This window comes from Lepisma saccharinum, chromosome 15, assembly GCF_977018435.1.
Source record: "Lepisma saccharinum chromosome 15, izLepSacc3.1, whole genome shotgun sequence".
NCBI classification, from domain to species: Eukaryota; Metazoa; Arthropoda; class Insecta; order Zygentoma; family Lepismatidae; genus Lepisma; species Lepisma saccharinum.
The window spans coordinates 23,109,785-23,131,353 of record NC_139243.1 but is presented as its reverse complement, the minus strand read 5'-3'; the positions used below and the strand labels follow the sequence as shown (position 1 = coordinate 23,131,353).

Genomic DNA, 21,569 nt, shown 5'->3' with positions numbered 1-21,569 from the left:
GAAGTGTTTTCATTTTTTTTTTTAAATTTAGGTATTTTTCGGTGAACAAGGTTGCAACACTGCATGCACACTCCAAATCGACAAAACACTGGCACAACGCATGATGAACGGGTAAGCTTTCGACATATTGTGTTGAAATAAGGAAGAACAGTAAGTACTCGTTAATGTAAGAAATAAGACATTATTTTCGTTAGAAATTCATTATTTCACCTAAATAAATGTTCCGCAATGCAGAATAGTACGTTAGCAATGTAAAAAAGTGTGAAATAAATCATTGACAGGTGTCTCTGGTATAGTAAAGTAGTACCTTTCCTTTACTTGTTTTTAGTGCATAGTTGCATGCATATTTTCCACTTTTTTAGTGCATATTGATCCGCACTTTAGTCATCACAAACCATTGATGGATAGCCCCAAAAAAACATTCACAATAGCCCCACAAACCACTGACAGATAGCCCCAAAAATTATTCACGATAAGCCCCATGAACCATTGACGGATAGCCCCAGAAAACATTCACGATAGCCCCAAAAACCATTCATGATAGCCCCAAAAACCATTCAAGATAGCCCCACAAACCATTGATGGATAGCCCCAAAAATTATTCACGATAGCCCCACGAACCATTGATGGATAGCCCCAAAAACCATTGATGGATAGCGCCAAAAACCATTCACAATAGCCCCAAAAACCATTCACGATAGCCCCATGGACCATTTCCGGCAAGGTTAGGTTAGATAAGCATAGTTAAAAAATAAAAAAAATCTCAAAAAATGGCACGTTTCGAAACACTGGCGAGACCGCGTGACTTTTGACGCTCGTGCCATCTGCAGGTAACATAATGGAAACAACGACATAATGTTGTCGCTTTACAGAAAATGCAAGTTCCTTACATAAAAAGTGATTATTTCTTGTTCTGCAGCATTCTATGGTGAAGTTTTCAGTTTCCGCGAAAGAAAATACCTCTAAGAACTTCAACTGATTTCAGCAAGTAGTTTCTCCTGTAAATTTGAAGAAATCCGTTTGGGCGATATTGCATATTTACCGTAGTTTCTTCTGTAAAAATGAAGAAACCCGTTTGGGCGATACTACATATTTACCAAAATCATAAAATAATCGGAACAGTTACCCTAATTTGTGATCATATACTGCAATTATTGGAACAATTATTCCATATCATTTCACACACAAAACAAAGTAAGTATTCAGTATATGTTGCATATAGTGAACTGCATAGTGAACATGTGCATTTATATGGAAGAAATAATGGCATGGTACCCTTCACCATCTGCACTCCCTCGAGAAAGTGAAATATTTCGCATACTTTATGAAGATTTTGTTTGCACTGCTGGTAAACAACGTGTGATGGGGTTATACTATCAGTGCTCTAAGTGAGGAGGGATGGTAATGGTATCCAACTACCCCAAGGTTCGACCATGCATGCCCAACGATTTCTACTTCCAGCATTATTAATTTATAAAGTTAAAAAAAAAATCAACAAAATAAATTTAACCTGTAAGAAGCTGGTTAGAATTGACAATATAGAGAAAGTCTCCAATTTTGTTAATTTTCGCTATACTAACTAATTTTTGCCTCCTAATCACGAATCTGTTGTAAAAAACCGGGGGTCACGTCTGGAAATTGTACATTTTGATGAAACATTGTTCGTTAGCCACAAAAACCATCCACGGATAGCACCACAAATCATTGACGTTAGCCACAAAAAACATCCACGGGTAGCCCCACGAAACATTCACGCGAGGTTAGGTTAGGCCTGTTAGGTTAGGTTCCATTAGCATTCATTTCAACCCTAAATTGATCGAAAAAATAGGGTTCGTACTACAATTGAATATCATGTATCATTTTCTTGTTAAACAAAGCCGTGGTTGGAAACAATGACAGTAGATTACATTTTCGTTCGTAAAACTATGCATATGCACTTATATAAATAAAAAAATCCAATGAGGTTTTTTTCAAATTGCCAGACGTGACCCCCGGTTTTTTACAACAGATTCGTGATTAGGAGGCCAAAATTAGTTAGTATAGCGAAAATTAACAAAATTGGAGACTTTCTCTATATTGTCAATTCGCTCCAGAATTTGTTCTTCTTTTCAGTTTTTCTTACACATAACCACTAATTGAAAAAGTTTTTCAACCTTATTTGATTACACATGTTTACCTGTAGGGCATGATACCTTTATTTACGCGGTATTTTTTTTTAAAAAATTGCAAACCGAAATTAAATTATGTCCGTCAACTAAACTATGACTGACCATTTATAATTTGCACTGTGGAATAATCGTGTCGTCAGTTAGAGCAAAGTACATTCGTCATTTGCGACTCTTATGCACTTTAAAACTGAATTACATTTACACAAGTAAGTTAATTTATTTTTCATTCTATTCTATTCTATAGGATACTCCCATGAAATGTGTGCTGACGTAGCTTACCTGTAAAATGTGACGGAAAAGATAATGGGCCCAATCCTTAAATAATTCGTATCCTTGCAAGGATAGGGAATATTTAGGAATAAGAATATTAATGGAATCATACGAATAAATTTCCAATGCACTTGGTTCCCGAAAAACAAGATACAGACAGCCCCCTACATCTTGGAAGACGAAGAGACTTCTACTCTAATACAAACAACAAGCAATTGCAACTTTCAAAAACGTAGAGAGTATTAATGGTTGACATTTAAAACTGTAAATCTAGATAACCATGTTCATATTATGAACAATTAAATTCGCTGGAAAATAATTTACGTTTATTATTGACTTCAAATACTTGTTTTGACTTACATAGTAGAAAGCAGAACGGATAATAGCAATTTGTGCCAGCTCATGGTGTGATTGTCATGACAACGATAAAATGTTCATAATAAAATTACAGTTCATGCATAGTTCTTAGGTTCTCAAATTAGTGTATTTAGTTTATTCTAATTTCCCTGACATTTGCAACAAAAAAAGTAGAACAACCGCAACACAGGCGGTTGTCGTAAGGAATATGTGCCTATAAATTGGTGGAATAAACAGTTACGCCCAATAATCTTGAGTGATGTGTATGTCAATAGCAAGACATTATATATGTAATATTAATCCTCAATGACAACTTCCAAATTATATTTATTTTGTTCCCAGCCGAATTAAATACGGAATGGATTTGGATTTTTAATAAGATATTGTCCTGGCAACATTGATACTATAAAGCATGAATCTGTGATCATTCATGGTTTTCTTAATGCCTTGCCTTGGAATTTGTTCCTATCTGAACTTGACAACGTTTGGACATCGTAGCTATTACTCCGATAAATTGTATAGTGGAAGAAGTAATGAATAAACTTTATGTTAATTTCTACCTGCTGCTTCATTTTTTACAATGTTTTTCCGAACGGAAGTTACGTTCATGCCGATGTCAAGAAGCATACAAGAATTTGAGAGCGGCACGCCGCAGTGCTCCAGTGGCGCAATCGGTTAGCGCACGGTACTTATATGTCAGTGGTTGTGAGCTATGCCGGGGTTGTGAGTTCGAGCCTCACCTGGAGCAATATTTTTTTATTACTGAAATCAATTGCGACAAGGAATAATATGATATTATGAATCAATCTACTTTAGGGAAATTGAAAAATATTCACTTTCTAATCCATTACTGCAATGGTTCTCAAACTGGTAACAGCACCTTGAATAACTTTATGTTGAAAACGACCCAAGAAACTGGTTCCCGAGACGGATGACAACATAGATGGCAGTGCGATCAGCACAGCTGCTAATTTTCTTATGAAAGTAATGCAGCTTAGTTAGGTTTTGGAATATTCAATATATTGTGTAGATTTGTTTGTCTTGAACGGCGGTAGAATTGATGGAAACATTTATAGGCTATTTGTGGAGTGATTTGCAGTCGTGTTGGATTGTGTATTAGAGTTTATGTTCCTATGTTATTAGAATATAAATAGTATCCTTAGAGATATTCATACCGAGGCGACAAACCACAAGTGTCGCTTGGAAGCGAGCAGTCCGTAATCAATGCAGCCTTTCGAACCGTAGGGACACAAGCTCTGACTGCACCGTTTCTCAAGGAGATTTTAGATTAAAGCGACATGCGACAACGATACGGGGATTTCACACAAAAGCGACACGGGTCCTTCTGTCCAAGGCAACTTTCATTCCGAAGCGACACATGTCACTTGGAAACGAGCCAATCAAGAGCCTCATTTCACATCGTAGCGGCATGACGGCCAGCGTTCGGTTGGTGAAATCCTCAAGCGATAAGTGTCACGTGCCGCTTGTCGCTTTGGTGCACAATCTCCCTAAAGCAAGACACTCATTGCATCGCGCATGCGCGAACAACAAACCACGGCAACACGTTGCAAGCTATTGAGCGACAAAGCGACACGTGTGGCTTACTGTGTCGCCTAGATCTGTTGTTGTAACATGATGTTTATCGTGTCGCCTAGATTTGCTGTTCGCATAATTAGCAACAAACGCTTGCTAATAGACTGAAGGCACCATGTCGCTTGTCACTAAGTTGGGAACTCCCCCTGTGGCGCGTCGCTTCGGTATGACCACCCTTCCTTTAAGGAGCTTTCAGACCGAAGTAACAAGTAGCACGCAAATACGACATATTATGTCGTTTGCTGTTTGGACCCTTATCCGCAATGAATGCTATTTTACAGTCTGGAAGTGTCTGTGTCACTAGTCACATTAGTGTGAACATCCCGTGTCGCTTGTCCCATTGGTCTGAAAGTTTCCTTACACTCATGTCGATGGCACTAAGGAAGTTTTGTGGGTTTCCCCTTGTCGTTTCATGCAATAATCATTATCATCGCCGCAATTAGTTTAAAGCGGAAGAAAAGAGATCAAAAATACAAATGTTTCAGTGTGTATATCTTTAAAACAAATGATGATGATGATAATAATGAACCTAATTCATACACAAAAATTTATTTACCAAGAGCATTTCACGCGTATATTTTGTCCCGTATTATTAATGAAAGTAACGATAACAGGACGTGGTCGACTGTCTAGAATGTTCGTTATTACATATATTCGCGACTACTGTACAAAATATTATAGCAATTATCACATTCATAGAAATGCTTCATGTAAAAGAACCTGACGTTGCAGCGAAAACTCCATTTACTTCCATTATAAGCAGACGAATACCATGCAGCTGTATCGACACCAGCGCCTCTAGCGGTATCATATTCGAGTTGAACCAGCCAGAGAGCCCAGAACAGTGCCGTTTTCCACACTACGTTATTCATGGCGCTGTACCCAGGGGTACAGTAGGATCCATGAATATTACCGTTCAAATTATCCATGACTATTTTCATTAATTTTTCTCTTACATCGTATGTGTTTTCCAGCAATGGATTGTTATGTATGCTGGTGCAGAAGTTGTCAACAGCTTGTTTTGAGTTTTCTTAATAAAAACTCCAAAATTGTGCTTGACAGTTTGTTTGGTTTCTGTGTCCAAGTCTTTTGTTTTAAAAAGTGACTTACACCACTGTAACTTTAACCCGTCCACATGTGTCTCACATTTTTATTTTTGTAACTAATCATAAAGACTGTAAACGTAGACACACCCAATAAAATATTAAACGTAGGATTCTAATGTTTATTTGCTTACCATCTTTCCACATACAGCCCGAATGCCATTTTGCTCTATCTATAAAAAACTAATCAGGTTGCCAAAAAAAATTCCCAGAATCCACTATTTGGAGAAAACCTATGGTGGGGGTCAGTGGCGGCGATTAGGGGGGCGAGGGGGGCGGTTGCCTCCCAATTTTCGCCAGTTTTGCCCCCGCGCTATGCTAAATCTTATCTACAAATGGAAATATACTGTCTTTGCTCCCCTAGTCTTAGCACCTTGCCCCCCCCCCCAGTTTTGGGACCCAATCGCCGCCACTAGTGGGGGTACATTACACGTTTAGTTACGACTAAAGGGTACAAAGAGAAAAACGTTTGAGAGCCACTGCATTAAAGTATGATTTCCCAGATCTTGCTAATGCCACTATTTCGAGTATTGGAAATCATCTTACAAAAAATGGATAAGTGAAAACTGATTGCAAACCTTAATGACCTTATTTTGAAATTTATTTTAGAGGAAGGGTTCAGTTTAGCTGTAGTTCTGGAGCGATGCTATTGCTAATGATAAATCGTTATGTTTGCTAAACATTGATTTGCGTGAATGAGTACTTTTTTATCTCTTTTTACATGGTGGTATTTGTAAGGGGGGTGAGGGGAAATTCCCCCTCTGGATACTTGTGTCCCCGTCTCTGCTTGATAAATTTTATCCCTGGGGTAATAATAATAGGGGGAAACAACAAATTATTGGCAATTTAGTTACTTTTTCCCCACTTCGCCATTCAATTGCACCACTTTTCTGTCAGACAACTGGAAGCTTCATTTCGCAAACTCGTATGTGGTATTAAATGCTGCTATATTCCTTGAACTGTCAAACAAGTGGCCCTCTTCCCTTTGCTTTGTCCAGGGAATTTGCCCGGAAAATGCCATCCCATATAAAAGTTACAAATGAGTTGTCACGTGACTCGAACTTGTCACCACAGAACGTTTGTATATACATGAGTGGAATTATAGTACGCGAAGATAGCCTACATGGAATTTTTGATGCAAGCACGATAAAGCCTTTATGAAATCATATTTTTAAGAACAGTGCGCTTTCTTTATTTTTAAGAACAACGAGCTACATTTCCTTGTGAAGCTAGAATGTTAGTAAAAAAAATGTTAAGATTACGAGTTCCAGACACTGCAATATTGTGAATCTGTCTTGGGTGTAACCCTAATACTATTATGTTTATTTATATTAATAATAATAGACCCATTATTAACTCCCTCAACACTACAAAATATAGATACATATACAACCTGAAGAAGTATACCCCCACTACCAGGGATAAAATTATATAATGAATCCATTATAATAATAACCACTATAACAGTAGTATACCTATTTATTACATTAGTTGCAATCTGATAATTCTGGTGGCGGAAGACTGAGTTGACCACAGGATCGGTTTTGAAAATTTGCAAAAAGAAGGCAATAGTAGTGAAGCTGTGAGTTTCCTTGTGGTTGCCGAAGTCGTGAAAAATTTAACAAATGGAAAATTACACGGGCATGGGTTGATGTATCTAATGATGAAGTTACACATACATAATCTTTCAACATCACTAAATTAAAACACATGGGGCGAGTTGGAAAGTGGTATTTTTTGTTGGAAATATTTCTCGGTTTCAGCATGCGTTGTCAAGTCAAGTAATATTGTAATTTTGCATTTATGCCCAAGTTCAATTCTGATTCCCAAACGTTAGGTCCCTAGTTACACCCATGCCAGACTACATTTCTGGTAGGGGGTGTCAAACCCCAAAACTGTAGGTCCAGTCCTGATTAGCTGTGATGAATGTAAAATGGACCTGATCTTTTTTTTTCTGTCAAGATCCAAATTTAAATCGGCAATTTTTCAGCGATTATTAGAAATATGTATTGGTAAAACATGGTCTAACAACCTCATTTCCCAATAAAAATTGTTGAGGTACCTCCATGCAACCCCTCTAGCAGGCGCAAAGGCGCCCTCATGTATGTACGTGTGTGTAGGGAGGGGGTGAGAAACTGATATGTTAGGTGGAGTAAAATCATTATCTGATGTTTCTTGACAGTCAGTAGAATCCCCCCCCCACTGGAAATTCCTTAAATACACATATATTGTTAGTTGCTGAAATATGTAGCAGGGGTAAATGTAATCAAATACTTATAACTATATTTGGCGATTGGGTGCCAACACAGTGGGAGGGGGGAGCAACAGCAGCGGCGCCAGAATTTATCATCTGGGGGTGCGGAATGAAATTTAGGGGTGCGATGTTGAAAATAAAGAAAACATGAAATATGCGTGCATGTTTGGCATATCTTAAATGCAGCAAGGAAATTACGAACAATGCACGAGTCTGTATAGTTCATTTTCCGAAAGATGATTTTATTACCATAAAAGTAAGTTTTAAATTGTTCTTTATGAATATAACATTTTTTTTCGAAAACAATGTATTACGTATGTAATTTGGAACATGTGGAAGTCGATTAAGTGCGAAGATGAAAATAGTTTGAAAATTAATTAATGTCTGTAATCGTAAAGGTAAGTCAGAAAAACGAAATTGACATGCTAATGTTGCTGTTTCATTCAGTAAGTTAATTTTTAGTGAAGACTGAAGATAGCTTCAATGAAATTGTTGTTGTTATTATTATTATTATTATTATTAATATTATCCTGTATTGTTATTAAACCAGCCTGCCTCTTTGGGGAAAGAATTGCAACGGCATGTTTACATCATTCTCCTGCTCAAGCTTTTACGATACAGGTGAATTGCTTTATTTTCAAATAATTTCGCAGCCCCCCCCCCCCCCCCCAGTTACAACCGAGGCGCAGATGAAACAGCACTGCTTTAAAGAACCAGTGCGTAAACATTAGTTTCGTCTGCGTTTTACGTGTTATTTTTGCCTATCATAATTAAATGCTTCGCTCTCAGCAGAGCTTCACCTTCGTTATAGTTCTTGCGATTCACATAGCATTCGCAATATTTAAAAATATCGCGTAATTTGAACGTTTCTTCTATACCAGCTGCTTGAATGTAAACAAACATTTATCCTACATAGAGCGGCCATATTGGAGGCGACACTAGCGCTCAGGTGGTAATTTTAATCGCGAATAGGGTCCGGCTTACATAATACATAGCCTGTGGAAAATTTGATAAATATTGCTTATGCTTTCCGCTCTACTTACGATCTTTATGTATATTTAAACCAATAATTTTCTTGGTCATTATTGAAGTCTAGTTGAAAGCCAAATTAGTAATAATTGACTTGAGCATGGGCGTATTTAAGGGAGGGTTCAACGGGTCCAACCCCCCCCCCCTTATAGTTCAATAAAATGACCAGGTTTCCTGTTCTATCCGCTTGTTGCTGCTTAGGTGGCAAGGTTGACTAGACATACAAATATAATTAATCCCTATTCATACAGCGAATAATAGTTATACTAATATAATATAATCATTAGTTATGGAGAAACAAATTACTTATCAAGCATTTTCTGTTTCTGTTTCTTTTTGTCGTGCTGTGATTAAGAAGGTGCACTACGATGCCAGGGATCCTGGGTTCGAATCCCGGACTGGGTGTGTGTTCTTTATGATGGTCCTCTCATCAATTTCACATCACTCATTGTCATCTTCATCTTCACGATTAGTCAAAATGGGTCAGAAAAGCTAAGTAAAATAAACCAAATCAATCATTTACATTTTTTTATATTACGCCGCTTTTCTACCTCTTGGGTTAAATGCGACGATGAGGATGAACAGTGACGTGCGGTGGCGTCGACACTTGGGGTAGCAGTCAGTGGCGTGCTCAAAGGGGGGTTGGTTTGGGTCACACCCCTCCCCCTTTAGGGCCCAGTATTCCTAAAAAAAGAAGAATGTCAATAACAGGAACATATTGCAAAATGATGAATGAGTACTAAAAAAAGTACATGTAACCCCCACCCACATTAGAAAATAAAAAACGATTTGATTTGACTACTAAGCCAGAGATCCTGGATTCGAATCTCGGCTTGCCCATGGGTATTATTTGTGTGTGTCCCCTCATCAGTTTTATCGTATCGTCTTCCCGATTAGCCAATAGTGGCGGAAAAGCGAAGTAAAATAAACCAAATCGAGCAATCAATCAATGATTTGATTTCATTTTTGTTACTTAGCGTCGCTTTTTTGTCACATTTAGTTAATTGCGAAGATAATGCGATAAAATTAATGAAGGGATAAACACAAAGAACACCCATGCCCAGGTCGGGGTTCGAACCCGGAACTCCTGGTGTCGTAGCGCGCTGCGATAACCACTCCCCCACGGTTGGTTGATTTGGTGTTTTAAGTACACTTTGTGCACAGAAACAAAACAGGTAACAAAACACAACACACTTTTTTGTAGTTTCTTCAATGATATTCATTTGGCTTTTTAGTTCTGAGATACATTTTACATTCCAAATTATTTCATTATTCACTGCAACACATAGGACCAGTGGCGTAGCGTTATAGTACGCCCGTACGCCCGGCGTTCCGCGATTTAAAATTTCAAAAATGCGTAAATGCTGTAAATATAAAGTAAAACTTGACTAATTTTATATATGTTTGACCTTCATGGCATTAAAATAACTATTTTTCGCGATCCGCTTGCAACGCCTCACTAACAACACTCGTTCTAGAATTTTTCTTTCAATGCCTTTCCTGGCCGGACGCCGAGCAGGTTCGGCGTAAAGGACTCTATATTCCTTGCTGTCTATCTGGAGGGAAAGCTTCGATCTCTACAGCACGCGCGCAAATGCTCTCTCGTACGCCAGCGTACGGAGCAGAGGGCTACGTGATTGGTTCATGTGACCCTTCCTGCCTTCTGAAGCAGACGACAGCGGTAGAATTCCTACCCACTTCTTCGCGCTCATGCCACTCGTGCTATGTGATGCTACAATACGCAATATTGACTGACGTAACTTTACCAAACTCAAATATACCACTTCTTAATGGCCACTGCATTGTATAATTTATCGCATGTGCATTAAAAACTAAAAGATCAACACAGTTTTTGTCAAATAAGTTGGTGAAGTCCTCGTGGTAAAATTCAGCCTGTGGCTGCTCTACTAATTAACCCGCAAAACTATTATTTTTTATTATTATTATTATTTCGTTATTATCTAACTGCTTAATATTGTGTCAATGGAAATGTTTAGCATTCATTTGAAAACTCTTAACATCGAATGGTCTGTGGACAAAATTATTTTAAAATGTTTATCAACATTCTCAAGATGCAATAAACAGTGGTCTGAATTACTAATCGGCACTGTTACATCAGTAACACCCACCTCCGTGTCAGAGTGTTTTGCGCCAAGACGACAGAGGCCCCTGATTCGAATCCCGGCGTAAGCGCGGGTGTTCTTTGTGAGTGTCCCTTCTTCAATATCATCACTCGTATTCATATTCGCGATTAGCCAAAAGTGGTAGAAAAGCGAAGTAAAATAAACCAAATCAATCAGTAGTTGGATCATCCACAACAATGAAGTCTACTGTTATGCAGAGGCGCTTGTGATTCGGGTATGTTTTTTTTAATTACTTGCGTCATGCAGAAAGATATAAAAAAAGGTATAAAACACCAGAGTTCAAACATTTGTGGCATAGTGAGGCATCTAATTTTCTAGCTAAAACATGCATGGATGATGTTTTATTGAAAACCCATCTGACTTCAGGCAAATAAGAAAAACCTGTGGCGACTAATACCATAAGTAAATTATTAAGCAAGAAAGGGCCGACCCTTCCTTCGGACTTGGCGTTTCCACCCGAAATGCCAACGCTACGCCACTGCATAGGACAAGAATGCGCACTCATCACGGGTTCGAATCCTGCCCTGGATTGTTCATATGAGGTCCCTTCATTAATTTCATCATATCATCACTCATCCTCATTTTCGCGATAACCAAATGTGGCAGAAAAGCTAAGTAAAATAAACCAAACCAACAACAATATGAACACGCGTTCTCTTGCCCAAATAAATACATCCGTTTTTATGACTGTTAGAGGCCAAGAGTAGTATATATAAATAAAACACTACTAAAACGAGAGTGAGAGAGAGCCTGAGCACATATTTGTAATTTAATCATTATATATTCCATATTTGAAAAAAAAGCAAGCATTATTGTCTGCACATAACACGTTCCCATTTCATAAATAATAAAAGTACATCCCATATTATACATACATACATGTACAACGTGTAAAAGGTTGTGTAAATACAGAGAACATAAGTACAGCAGAAAATTTTACCCTCAGTTCTTTAGAGGATTTACAAAAAAAATCTATGAGAAACCAATCCCCTATCTGTCCTATAGGAGATAGACTGGGGGACCTGAAAGCCTGGTCTTTCAACCATTGCAGCGGGGGCGAGGGGACAAGGGAGGTAGAGGAAGAAATCTTCCTTTTCCTTCGGCCGGCCGTTTCTACCTGGAAACTGGTCAGGCGGAAGAAGAGCGAGCTAGGGTATACAGCCAGCTTTGCCCGCGGATCACACCGATGTACGAGAAGCGCGTGGAAAAGAAAGTGTTGCATATGAACTGTGGCTTTAACAAAACAATAAATATTGTGATTTGAATATAATTCGAGATGTGAGATTGATTGATCTATCTCTGCTAGACTAGCTACTCCTCAGCGCACGTCACTGAGGATGAATGATGAGCCGAAGGAATGGCGATGGGACAGACATGATACAACCATACCTGTCCAAGGTCCGAACCTTGGACCTCTGGTTTCGTAGCGTGTTATACTCAGTGGAATTCTTAGGAAGAAAAACTGCAAAAGTAGAGTGAAAGGAAGCAAAATTTAACGGTGCATAAAAAAACATGTTTAGGTCTTCTAAAACCTTACAACTATCGAGTTGGTGTATTAAGTCCACTTTATGCACAGTAAGGTTAATCGAGACTGAACCTACAGTTTAAAGTGGGATCCGAACCAGTAAGTGCCTCCACCGGGTATCGAACCCGGGACCCCTTGATTACAAGGCCGCGACGTTACCGCTGCGTCATCGAGGAGGCCCAGAAAAACTTACAATTAGTCAGTACAATTAATATTGAGGGACAAGGACTGCGAAGAGTTCTTTCATTCGGTTGCGCGTGGTCATCACATCCAGTTTCGAGAGCAGAATTTGCTTCCATATCGCATTCAAGGATTTCCCAAATTGTCCTCACAATGTTGCGACAGCACATAAATTTTGGAACTAATACAAGCAGACACGTACCCAGGGAAGGGGATCGGGGGCTGCAGTCCTTTCCCGAAATCCTAGAAATATCTGATTTTAGTAATGTGTAGTAGTAATTAAATTTACTTCATTAAAAAGATTAAACATCTTGTATATTGTAAGTTGCAATATACCGAGAAATTCATCTTCAGCCATTTATCCCTCCCCCCAACCTTTTCGCCTTTAAATGGGTACTGGCCTGACCACCTGGGATCGAACCTTGAACCTTTCGATTGAACTGATGTTTTAAGTCCACTCTGTGCACAGTAAGGCTAATCGGGACTGGACCTACAGTTTAAAGTGGGATCCGAACCACTATGTGCCTCCATCGAGAATCAAACCCAACCTAGGACCCCTTGTTGAACCTGCCGAACAAAGGACGAGAGCGTAATCATTTGAGTGTGTGGAACTTTGTTTTATCCAGTGCCATCATATATTCAGTTTTCCACACACAAATAACATTAATCTTAAGAAATTAGACGTGTGCATAAAATTTCTTATCGTCATCATTCTCCAAGTGAACAATCAGATGCCATAGAATATTCGGGCCCGCCCTATAGAATAGTGCTTAAAGCGGTCGCTTTGAACTAAGAGATACCGGATTCGATTCCGGTACAAACTGTATACATGAGATGCCTAGCTTGAACTCATTACGCACACATTTCATATTTGCACTGTTGTCAATACTTGTGAACCTGGTTCCAGCACTTTATATCCAAAAGGAATTTATCTACTTCTCAATTTTCTTCGAGCAAATTTACAAATCTAAAGACAAATAACATTGTTCTTTGTGTATCAGCCATTAAGTTAGAGTTCATTCTGCATTTTACTCCTGTCCCTGTAATAGAGTCCCGTAAAAAATTTAGTTATGATTTGTCTAACCAATGAAACCTACATGTAGGAGAGTCAGAAAAACTTGCGTAGACATCACCATATTCTGGACCGGGTGTTTTAGACGCCATTTTCCAAAATGGCCGACAGCGACAATATTTTGCTTTTATTTTCGCTCCTGAAATCGTTAAAGTCATAATTTTGGTGTCTAAATATATGTTTTGAAGGGTGATGAATCGAATAAAATGGTTCCTGAAGTTGTCTGGTTGTTATTTATTTCAGAAAATCTGTTGTTTTTGGTTGTTTTTTTTGCATCTATAAAGGATAATATGAACAAAAACTGACTACAATTATTTGGAAAGTTACATTTACACAACATAAAAGATTTGAAAATATATATATAATAAAATAAAGCACACATCAAAAAAATTATATTCCAATAAAGCACACATGATAATTATGAAAACTCTGAACTTAAATGTTTTTTACAAGTTATTGCAACAAACTGCACAATAATATGATAATTTCTTATTTTTCTCCTACACTATATTTTACATTCTTCGCCGCATTTGCAATACTCAGTGCATGGTAAATATTTCATACGACATGTACACACTACTAGTAGCACATGCTTTACAAGTACACTGTATTAGTAGTTCAGAAGGCATTTCATGAAGGCAGATATCAGGCTTTAGTACGCCATTTGCATCTTTGCGCCATCCATAATCAGTTGATTGCAGGGGTCCATCAGGAAAGTAGCTTCGTGAAAGTTTTAAGCATTCCTACAGAACAGAAAAACTTAGTCTCAAGTGTCCATTTGTTATTGAGAAAGATGAGGGTGGTAGCTCAGATATGTGCTTCTGTTTGTGTAATGAATAACGAAGCTCATCAAATGTCTTATACTTTGAGGATGGATGTTAAACTTGAACAAGATATTCCTCTGCTTTATCAAGTGCTTCTTCAGTTAGAGTATTTTCTTCTGCAAATCCAATTAGTAATGTTTCTGGTGAAGCTTTCAGTGAAGATGGCTTTGTTCCTATCTTGCTTGTAACATCACTACCTGTAATGACGTGTGCCTTAATTAAAGTGCTGCAAAGCGTAGTTCCTAGTTTTCTCCCAAGAGTGTGTAGACGTACATAACGCACTTTGTCACCCACTCCCACTTTAATCCACATTTCTTCCAATCCTTTCGTGAATAGTTCAAATAGATATCGAAGGACGAGAACAACTACATCAGTATCATTAGATAATATTATGAGGTATGTTATGCCTGACTGAACAGCATGGAATATATGGAGTACCATTCTGGAATCTGCTTCTTCTACAAAGGTCTGAAGGTCAGAGCAAGTTCGAAGTTCCTTGTTCATAACTATGAAGGCATCTCTGGTATCATTGTCTCCTGTGATGGTTCTACTTATCACTGTAGTAAAGTTAGTCGTTTTTGCATGTTCAATAAAACCGGTAGCAGCGGACAATTGAAGCAGCTGTTTGTTTTTACTTGAAGACCAGAATATGTCCATCTGTATAGGAATTACTGTGTCCCATTCGATTGTCATCATTTCAATTGGATCAGCAGGTCTCCGTCTTTCTCTTTCACCTTCGTTTAGTGACTGCTGAATGTAGCTGTCAAATACAAAAGCCACTCTTTTAGTTCCGTGCTATTGAGTTGCATTAGTCCAGACTTTATCAAATATACTTTTAATAGTTCCCATACACTTAATTCTGAGTTGGCGAACTTGTGACATGAAATAAACTACGACAGCAGTATTCATGACTTCACGTTCTTGAAAACAGTAATCAGTTGGATCTAGTTTTTTCTCCAAGGTGAAACAGTAGATACTTTACAGGTTTTGTTGTGTAGCCATTATCATCTAATAACATATTAGTTGGCGGCAGATCATATTTCAAAATATCTTTCATTGTTTCTCCTCGTGCTTTAGCTATGTGTATACTTCTATCAGCTGCAGCAATATTATTATTTTGTGAAGCAAGTGTTGTCTTCGATTTGGGAGCAGGCACTACGGTTTCACCCATCATTGTTGGGAGTCTTACCTTCATGATGACACCAGAAAGTTTTGTAGTTTTCTTAACGAAATGTTCACTTCTGAATAGTTCATAACTCTCTTCTCCATGCTCTCTCACTTTCATCAGGCGGATAGCATCCTCTCTAGGTATACATTGTTTACTGATAAAATTATGAAGTTGGGTCTGGCTGGATGTTTCATATGGATTGCCTCTAGTGTTCATAAATTCAAATACAGCATTCACAAACATTAACATCTTGGCACCAAGTATTTCTCGGAAACAGTTGCTTATTCCTAGTACCTCGTGATATACCACCTCCCATTCAGTGGCACACATTTGTTGCTTTGTTTGTCCAATTATTCCTTTAGAGCTCTTTCGAGATCGTTGGATAGTTTGCTCCAATTTCATGACCGGTGACACAGCACTAACTACACTCACTACAAAATGGCCTGCTTGATATTTCTGATACACTTCAGGATGCTGTTCCTCTAACCATCGCATTTTTTCCAGATAACATGATGCATTCCTTAAATAGATAATACTGTCAAATTCACAGAATATAGGTTGAAGGTTCTGAATAACTTGAAGATGGCTATTCTAATCGCCATCTCTGTCAGACGCTATGAGAAATTTCAACAAGTTTACAAGGTAAAGGAATGTATCCTAGTATCGGCACATTTCGAACTTAGTGGCACAATCATTGGAAAAGTTCTGAAAGTCATTGTTCAAAACTGCTAACGTTGCTAAAAGTTCATTAAACACTGTTGGGCTTGTTTTCACATTCTTAGTTGAAATACTTATTTTAAATTTCTGGGCTTGTTGAATGGTAATAGCATATTTTCCTTTGGGGTCACATTTCCAAAATGCTGACCATTTCATCTTCAATATAGCTTCATCAAGAATCAGTAAGCCCTTGAGCGATCTGACATAATGACTTCCATTCATTACTGATTCTGCAGTTTTAACACCAAACACTTTGCACTCAATAAGTGCATCCTTTGCGCCACTGCCACACAGATATTTTCCAATAATGTGCCGGACGACCTTTGCGCAATTGAAGTTTCCCATCATTGGAATGATGTCAGGACACTAAGAAGGGCTACTCATCATAATATCAGCAATGATATGGAATACACTCTCATCTGAAAATACTAGTAAGGCTGATTGTTTTAACTGTGAGCAAACATTCTGCAAACTTTTCAATGATAAGAAAACTGTAGCATGTTCTGTAACTGGCCTGGGGATGAATGGAAGAAATCCCACATGCATGAGAGGTAGTGTAGCTGTTGAAACCAAAGCACGACATCCAGTCCATGTTGGAACAATTAGATCATCAGTTGTATCTTCAGGAATCCCATGTTTAATTAAAGTGATTGAAAATTCAGTTTCAGCATGTATCTTTTCAGTGCTCTCATTACAGAGCAGGTCTTCCCTAACTTTGAAACTTTCATGAAAACATGGTTTGCTGTCTGGCCTTTTGTAATGTAGAACCCTTTCACATGGTAATTCCTTTCGTATGTAGTGACTTCGTTGAATAAGATTACTCTGAGATATCCTTGATTTGACTGGCAGTTTTGTTGGATCTGGACAAACAAATCGAAAAAAAAAAGATTTTCCGAAATAAATAACAATCAGACAACTTCAGGAACCATTTTATTCGATTCCTCACCCTTCAAAACATATATTTAGACACCAAAATTCAGGAGCGGAAATAAAAGCAAAATTTTGTCGCTGTCGGCCATTTTGGAAAATGGCGTCTAAAACACCCGGTCCAGAATATGGTGATGTCTACCCAAGTTTTTCTGACTCTCCTACATGTATTCTACTAGGTTCCATTGGTTAGACAAATCATAACTAAAATTTTTACGGTACTCTATTACAGGGACTGGATTATTTAGTTTCCCGAACAATGGCTGTGGATTTCGCGAGTCTATATCCGTAGACTGTTGGGGCTACAGAAGAAAATGATGTTCCATTCCAATTTATTGATTGATTGAGTTGGTGTTTTAAGTCCACTTTATGCACAGTAAGGCTAATCAGGACTGGTCCTACAGTGTAAAGTGGGATCCGAACCACTATGAGCATCCACCGGGTATCGAACACGGAACCCCTTGAATACAAGGCGACGATGCTACCTACCATGCGCCATCGGGGAGGCCCTTGTTCCTTTCCAAGGCTATATATTATATATATAATGTATGTGTACAGTATAAGCCTATATAGGGTATAAATTGTTTGTTAATTTATAATAGTTTGATAGAAAAAATCTTACGTTTGCCCTCCCCCCCCCCCAAACTAATCAACCTAGCTACATCCCTGCTTAAAGGAATTTGGTTTTTAAAAACGCAGTTCAAGTAAACCAGGGAAACACTATAACATTCTCCAGTTGTTTGACACAAGATGAAGAGAAAAGTATCAATACTAAGTAGCGAGACTTGTGCAATTGTATTCACTAATTATAGAAACTACGGACCTTACAATTTACTAGTAGAAGACAAATATTTCAGCAAGCTCTTCAGTTTCTTCACTGTGTAACCTGTGGGTAGTTTGAAACATCTTCACTTGTTCTAACCAAATTGTTTTCATGCAGTTCAAGATTATGTTGGGCACCTCAAAAGGGGTACTGTGAACATGTACGTATTCTAAACGAGATATTAAAGTAAAATGCCCCGCCAATCACGGACGTCCGCAGATATTTTCCACGGAGGGACAAGCAAGATATTTTTCCATGGGCCATATTACCCCGATAATAGTGTCGCTCCCTCAAAAAACACCACTTGTATTTGAAATTATCGCATTCCTGCATCCCCATTAAAAAAATTAATGTAAATTACTGTAACTGAAATCAAATTATACGTGTGAAATATATACTTTCAGATTGACATTCGTTTTCTAAGGGGGACATCCTTGTCCCCCTTCCAGATGTCTATTCCCATGTATTATACTTTCACCTAGAGGAATCTTATTGCCGTTATTAAACGATATTATATTTTCAAGCTGATGAAAGTTCAAAGCAACTACGGGGTAAGGGGGTGTAGTAGATGGAAATCAATTCGGGGGGGGGGGCAAGCATTTAAGTAAAAGAAAGCAAGGTTAGCCGAATCTAAGAGTAGCAGGTCAAAAGGGCACTCAAGATGGTATTAGTTTTTACTTTTTACGTCTTTCTTGCATTATTTCTTCCAGACGGCCAAGATAACCTACAGTGGGGCACAGAGGGGGTCAATGCCCACTCAATTGAAAATTTCACCGAGAGTTGGCTTTCGGCGCCAAACAATCTAAATTAAAAAATGGAAAGAAAATGCCATGGCGCCCGTGCAATTTTTTGTGCCCTATTAAATCAATATCGTTTTCTTCAGTTTGCAAAAATTTCGATCAGAATTTTTTTCTTGCTAGCTTCGTTCGCATTTTACTTCTTTCCTGTACTGCATTGTAAATTACTAGAAAGAGAGAGAGAGAAAAATAATAACAACTAAGAACTTCAGACTGTTGCTGCCAAAGAGTTTTCTCCTAAATGCAGGAAGAATTGTTCTGAGGCCGGCCCCCGTGGCGGAGTGGTTAGCACATCGAACTACGACGCCAGGGGTCTCGGGTTCGAATCCTGGCCTGGGCATGGATGTTTGTGAGTGTTCATTCATCAATTTCATCATATCATCACTCATTCCCATCTTCCCAAATTAGCCAAAACTGGCACAAGAAGCGGAGTAAAATAAAACAAATCAATTGTTCGGAGGTAAAAGTGCGCGCACATTTCATAGACAATTTATATCATTTTTGTTGTTGATTTGTTATGGGGAGTATGAATTGATTGTGTAATGTATTTAAATAATATGTATAATATTTATTTATACAGGGTGTCGCAAAACTCTTTCAACAACGCTTGGGTGCTAGTAGATATCATAAAAACAAGTAACTTTTCCCTATAAAGTTTACCTCGAAAGCACTTAAAATCTATCCTGTACGTATGCAACCCATCACAGCAAACGCTTGCTCTGACATAACTACCAGGGGCGCGTGGCAGGGTTGCCACTAGCATTGCTCATTAAGGGAGACGACTTGAAAACAACAACTTGGGAGTCTTGCCTGAGCAAAATCCAAAACATTAATGATACTTCCGATGTTATAAGAAGCATTGACAGTATTTACAAACTGACCAAGACAAATAATGGGCAGACTGAAATTCAAGATTACTCATTCTAAAATATCTCCATCATTAAAGGATTGATTTGGTTTATTTTAATTCGCTTTTTTCTGCCACCTTTGGCGAAGATGAGGATGATATGATGACATAACAAATGACACCAATGTCTAGGACAGGATTTAAACCCGAGACACCTGGCGCCGTAGCGAGCTGTGCTAACCACATCACCACGGAGTGTTTCGTGTATCATGCAATATCAACAATTGCAAGGGACACGTGAGATAGGGGAAATCCAACGTCATCCACAACACGAAGAAACCTTCGGGGTTGGTGTCTACAGCGCCAGCGTAAGAAACACAAAACGAAGCGTTATGAGGCCAAGGTCACAAGTAACCAACATACAATACTTATTTTAGAAAACAGTGGCAACCTATAAATTTTAGCGACAACTGATATGCATGTAAGAAAAATTATGTGTTTTAAAAGTGGGTTCCAAGAAAATTCTATTTGCAGTACTAGGAACATGCTGTGAATTAAAAACTCTCTCTCTCTCTTTCTCTCCACTCAAACTGATTCATCTTGAATGTTTTATTAAAGAAGTTCTAGGAAGAAATTAATATTTCATTGAAAGAAATTACAATGAGTTCGGTGCATACTGCCTGTACTAGTTTGTTCCGCACTTCACGATCGTTTGATATTGGTACATCAAGAGAAATCCTCGTAATTTACACTCTTTTCATGTACGGGAACTAGTTTTCTCATTTTGTGTTTTTGTTTCGCATTCTTATCATCGAACGTGGAAAAAAATAATCAAATGGAAACCATTGAGTACACGTCATAAATTGTGCATATTCATCATTCATTGTAGCAACTTGATATCGACATTGAAATGTAAGAGTAACATTTTTGGAAGGCACCAAAATGTCAAATTTTAGTTCATCCTGGAAACAACGTTTTGTATCAAACGTGCGAGATTCTGACATCTAGAATGAATTTCCGGGATAATTCTTGTGAATTTCTATTCTTCTCATTGTACTTCATTTTGCTGAACTTTCAGGAAAATAGTAAATACGAGGACGAAAGATCCAGTGACACCTTTGTCCAGGTCGGAACTCGTGTCCGGAACATTCGGTAGAGATATCATGTGTTGAAAACTAAACGTACTCAGCCACCGTAGTGGCTCAAGAATATTCATCTGCCGGAGATTTTTGTTTCTTTTCAGTATAGAGGTTTGCCTGCTTTTTATAACGAACTCGATTCGCAATAGCGCTAGTTCACAATTTTCTAATAAAAAATTGTAATAACATTACATTCTGCGTGTTCGAAACGAGGCAGCAAACACATCATGTTTACATTTGTTCGTTCGTGGATTTTCCCTATAGCTATCACGTGTCCCTTGCAATTGTTGATATTGCATGATACACGAAACACTCCGTGGTGATGTGGTTAGCACAGCTCGCTACGGCGCCAGGTGTCTCGGGTTTAAATCCTGTCCTAGACATTGGTGTCATTTGTTATGTCATCATATCATCCTCATCTTCGCCAAAGGTGACAGAAAAGCGAATTAAAATAAACCAAATCAATCCTTTAATGATGGAGATATTTTAGAATGAGTAATCTTGAATTTCAGTCTGCCCATTATTTGTCTTGGTCAGTTTGTAAATACTGTCAATGCTTCTTATAACATCGGAAGTATCATTAATGTTTTGGATTTTGCTCAGGCAAGACTCCCAAGTTGTTGTTTTCAAAT

General features: G+C 38.2%; 1 protein-coding gene and 1 non-coding gene across 5 annotated transcripts in view; one reads left to right on the top strand and one right to left on the bottom strand.

The window, feature by feature from the left end:
- Window positions 1-2,647, bottom strand: part of Tmf (TATA element modulatory factor) — a 77,974-nt gene extending 75,327 nt beyond the window's left edge. For 2 of the 4 annotated variants that reach the window (XM_083136739.1, XM_083136742.1), the window contains exon 1: window positions 2,448-2,647. The gene's annotated coding sequence lies outside the window, so the exon portion shown is untranslated. The remainder of the gene's footprint in view (window positions 1-2,447) is intronic. The other 2 variants (XM_083136741.1, XM_083136743.1) reach the window with 1 other exon arrangement.
- Window positions 2,648-3,451: 804 nt separating this feature from the next.
- Window positions 3,452-3,543, top strand: TRNAI-UAU (transfer RNA isoleucine (anticodon UAU)). Its single transcript is given in 2 exon segments — window positions 3,452-3,489; window positions 3,508-3,543. It is a non-coding gene; the product is annotated as a tRNA-Ile (tRNA).
- Window positions 3,544-21,569: the final 18,026 nt, after the last annotated feature.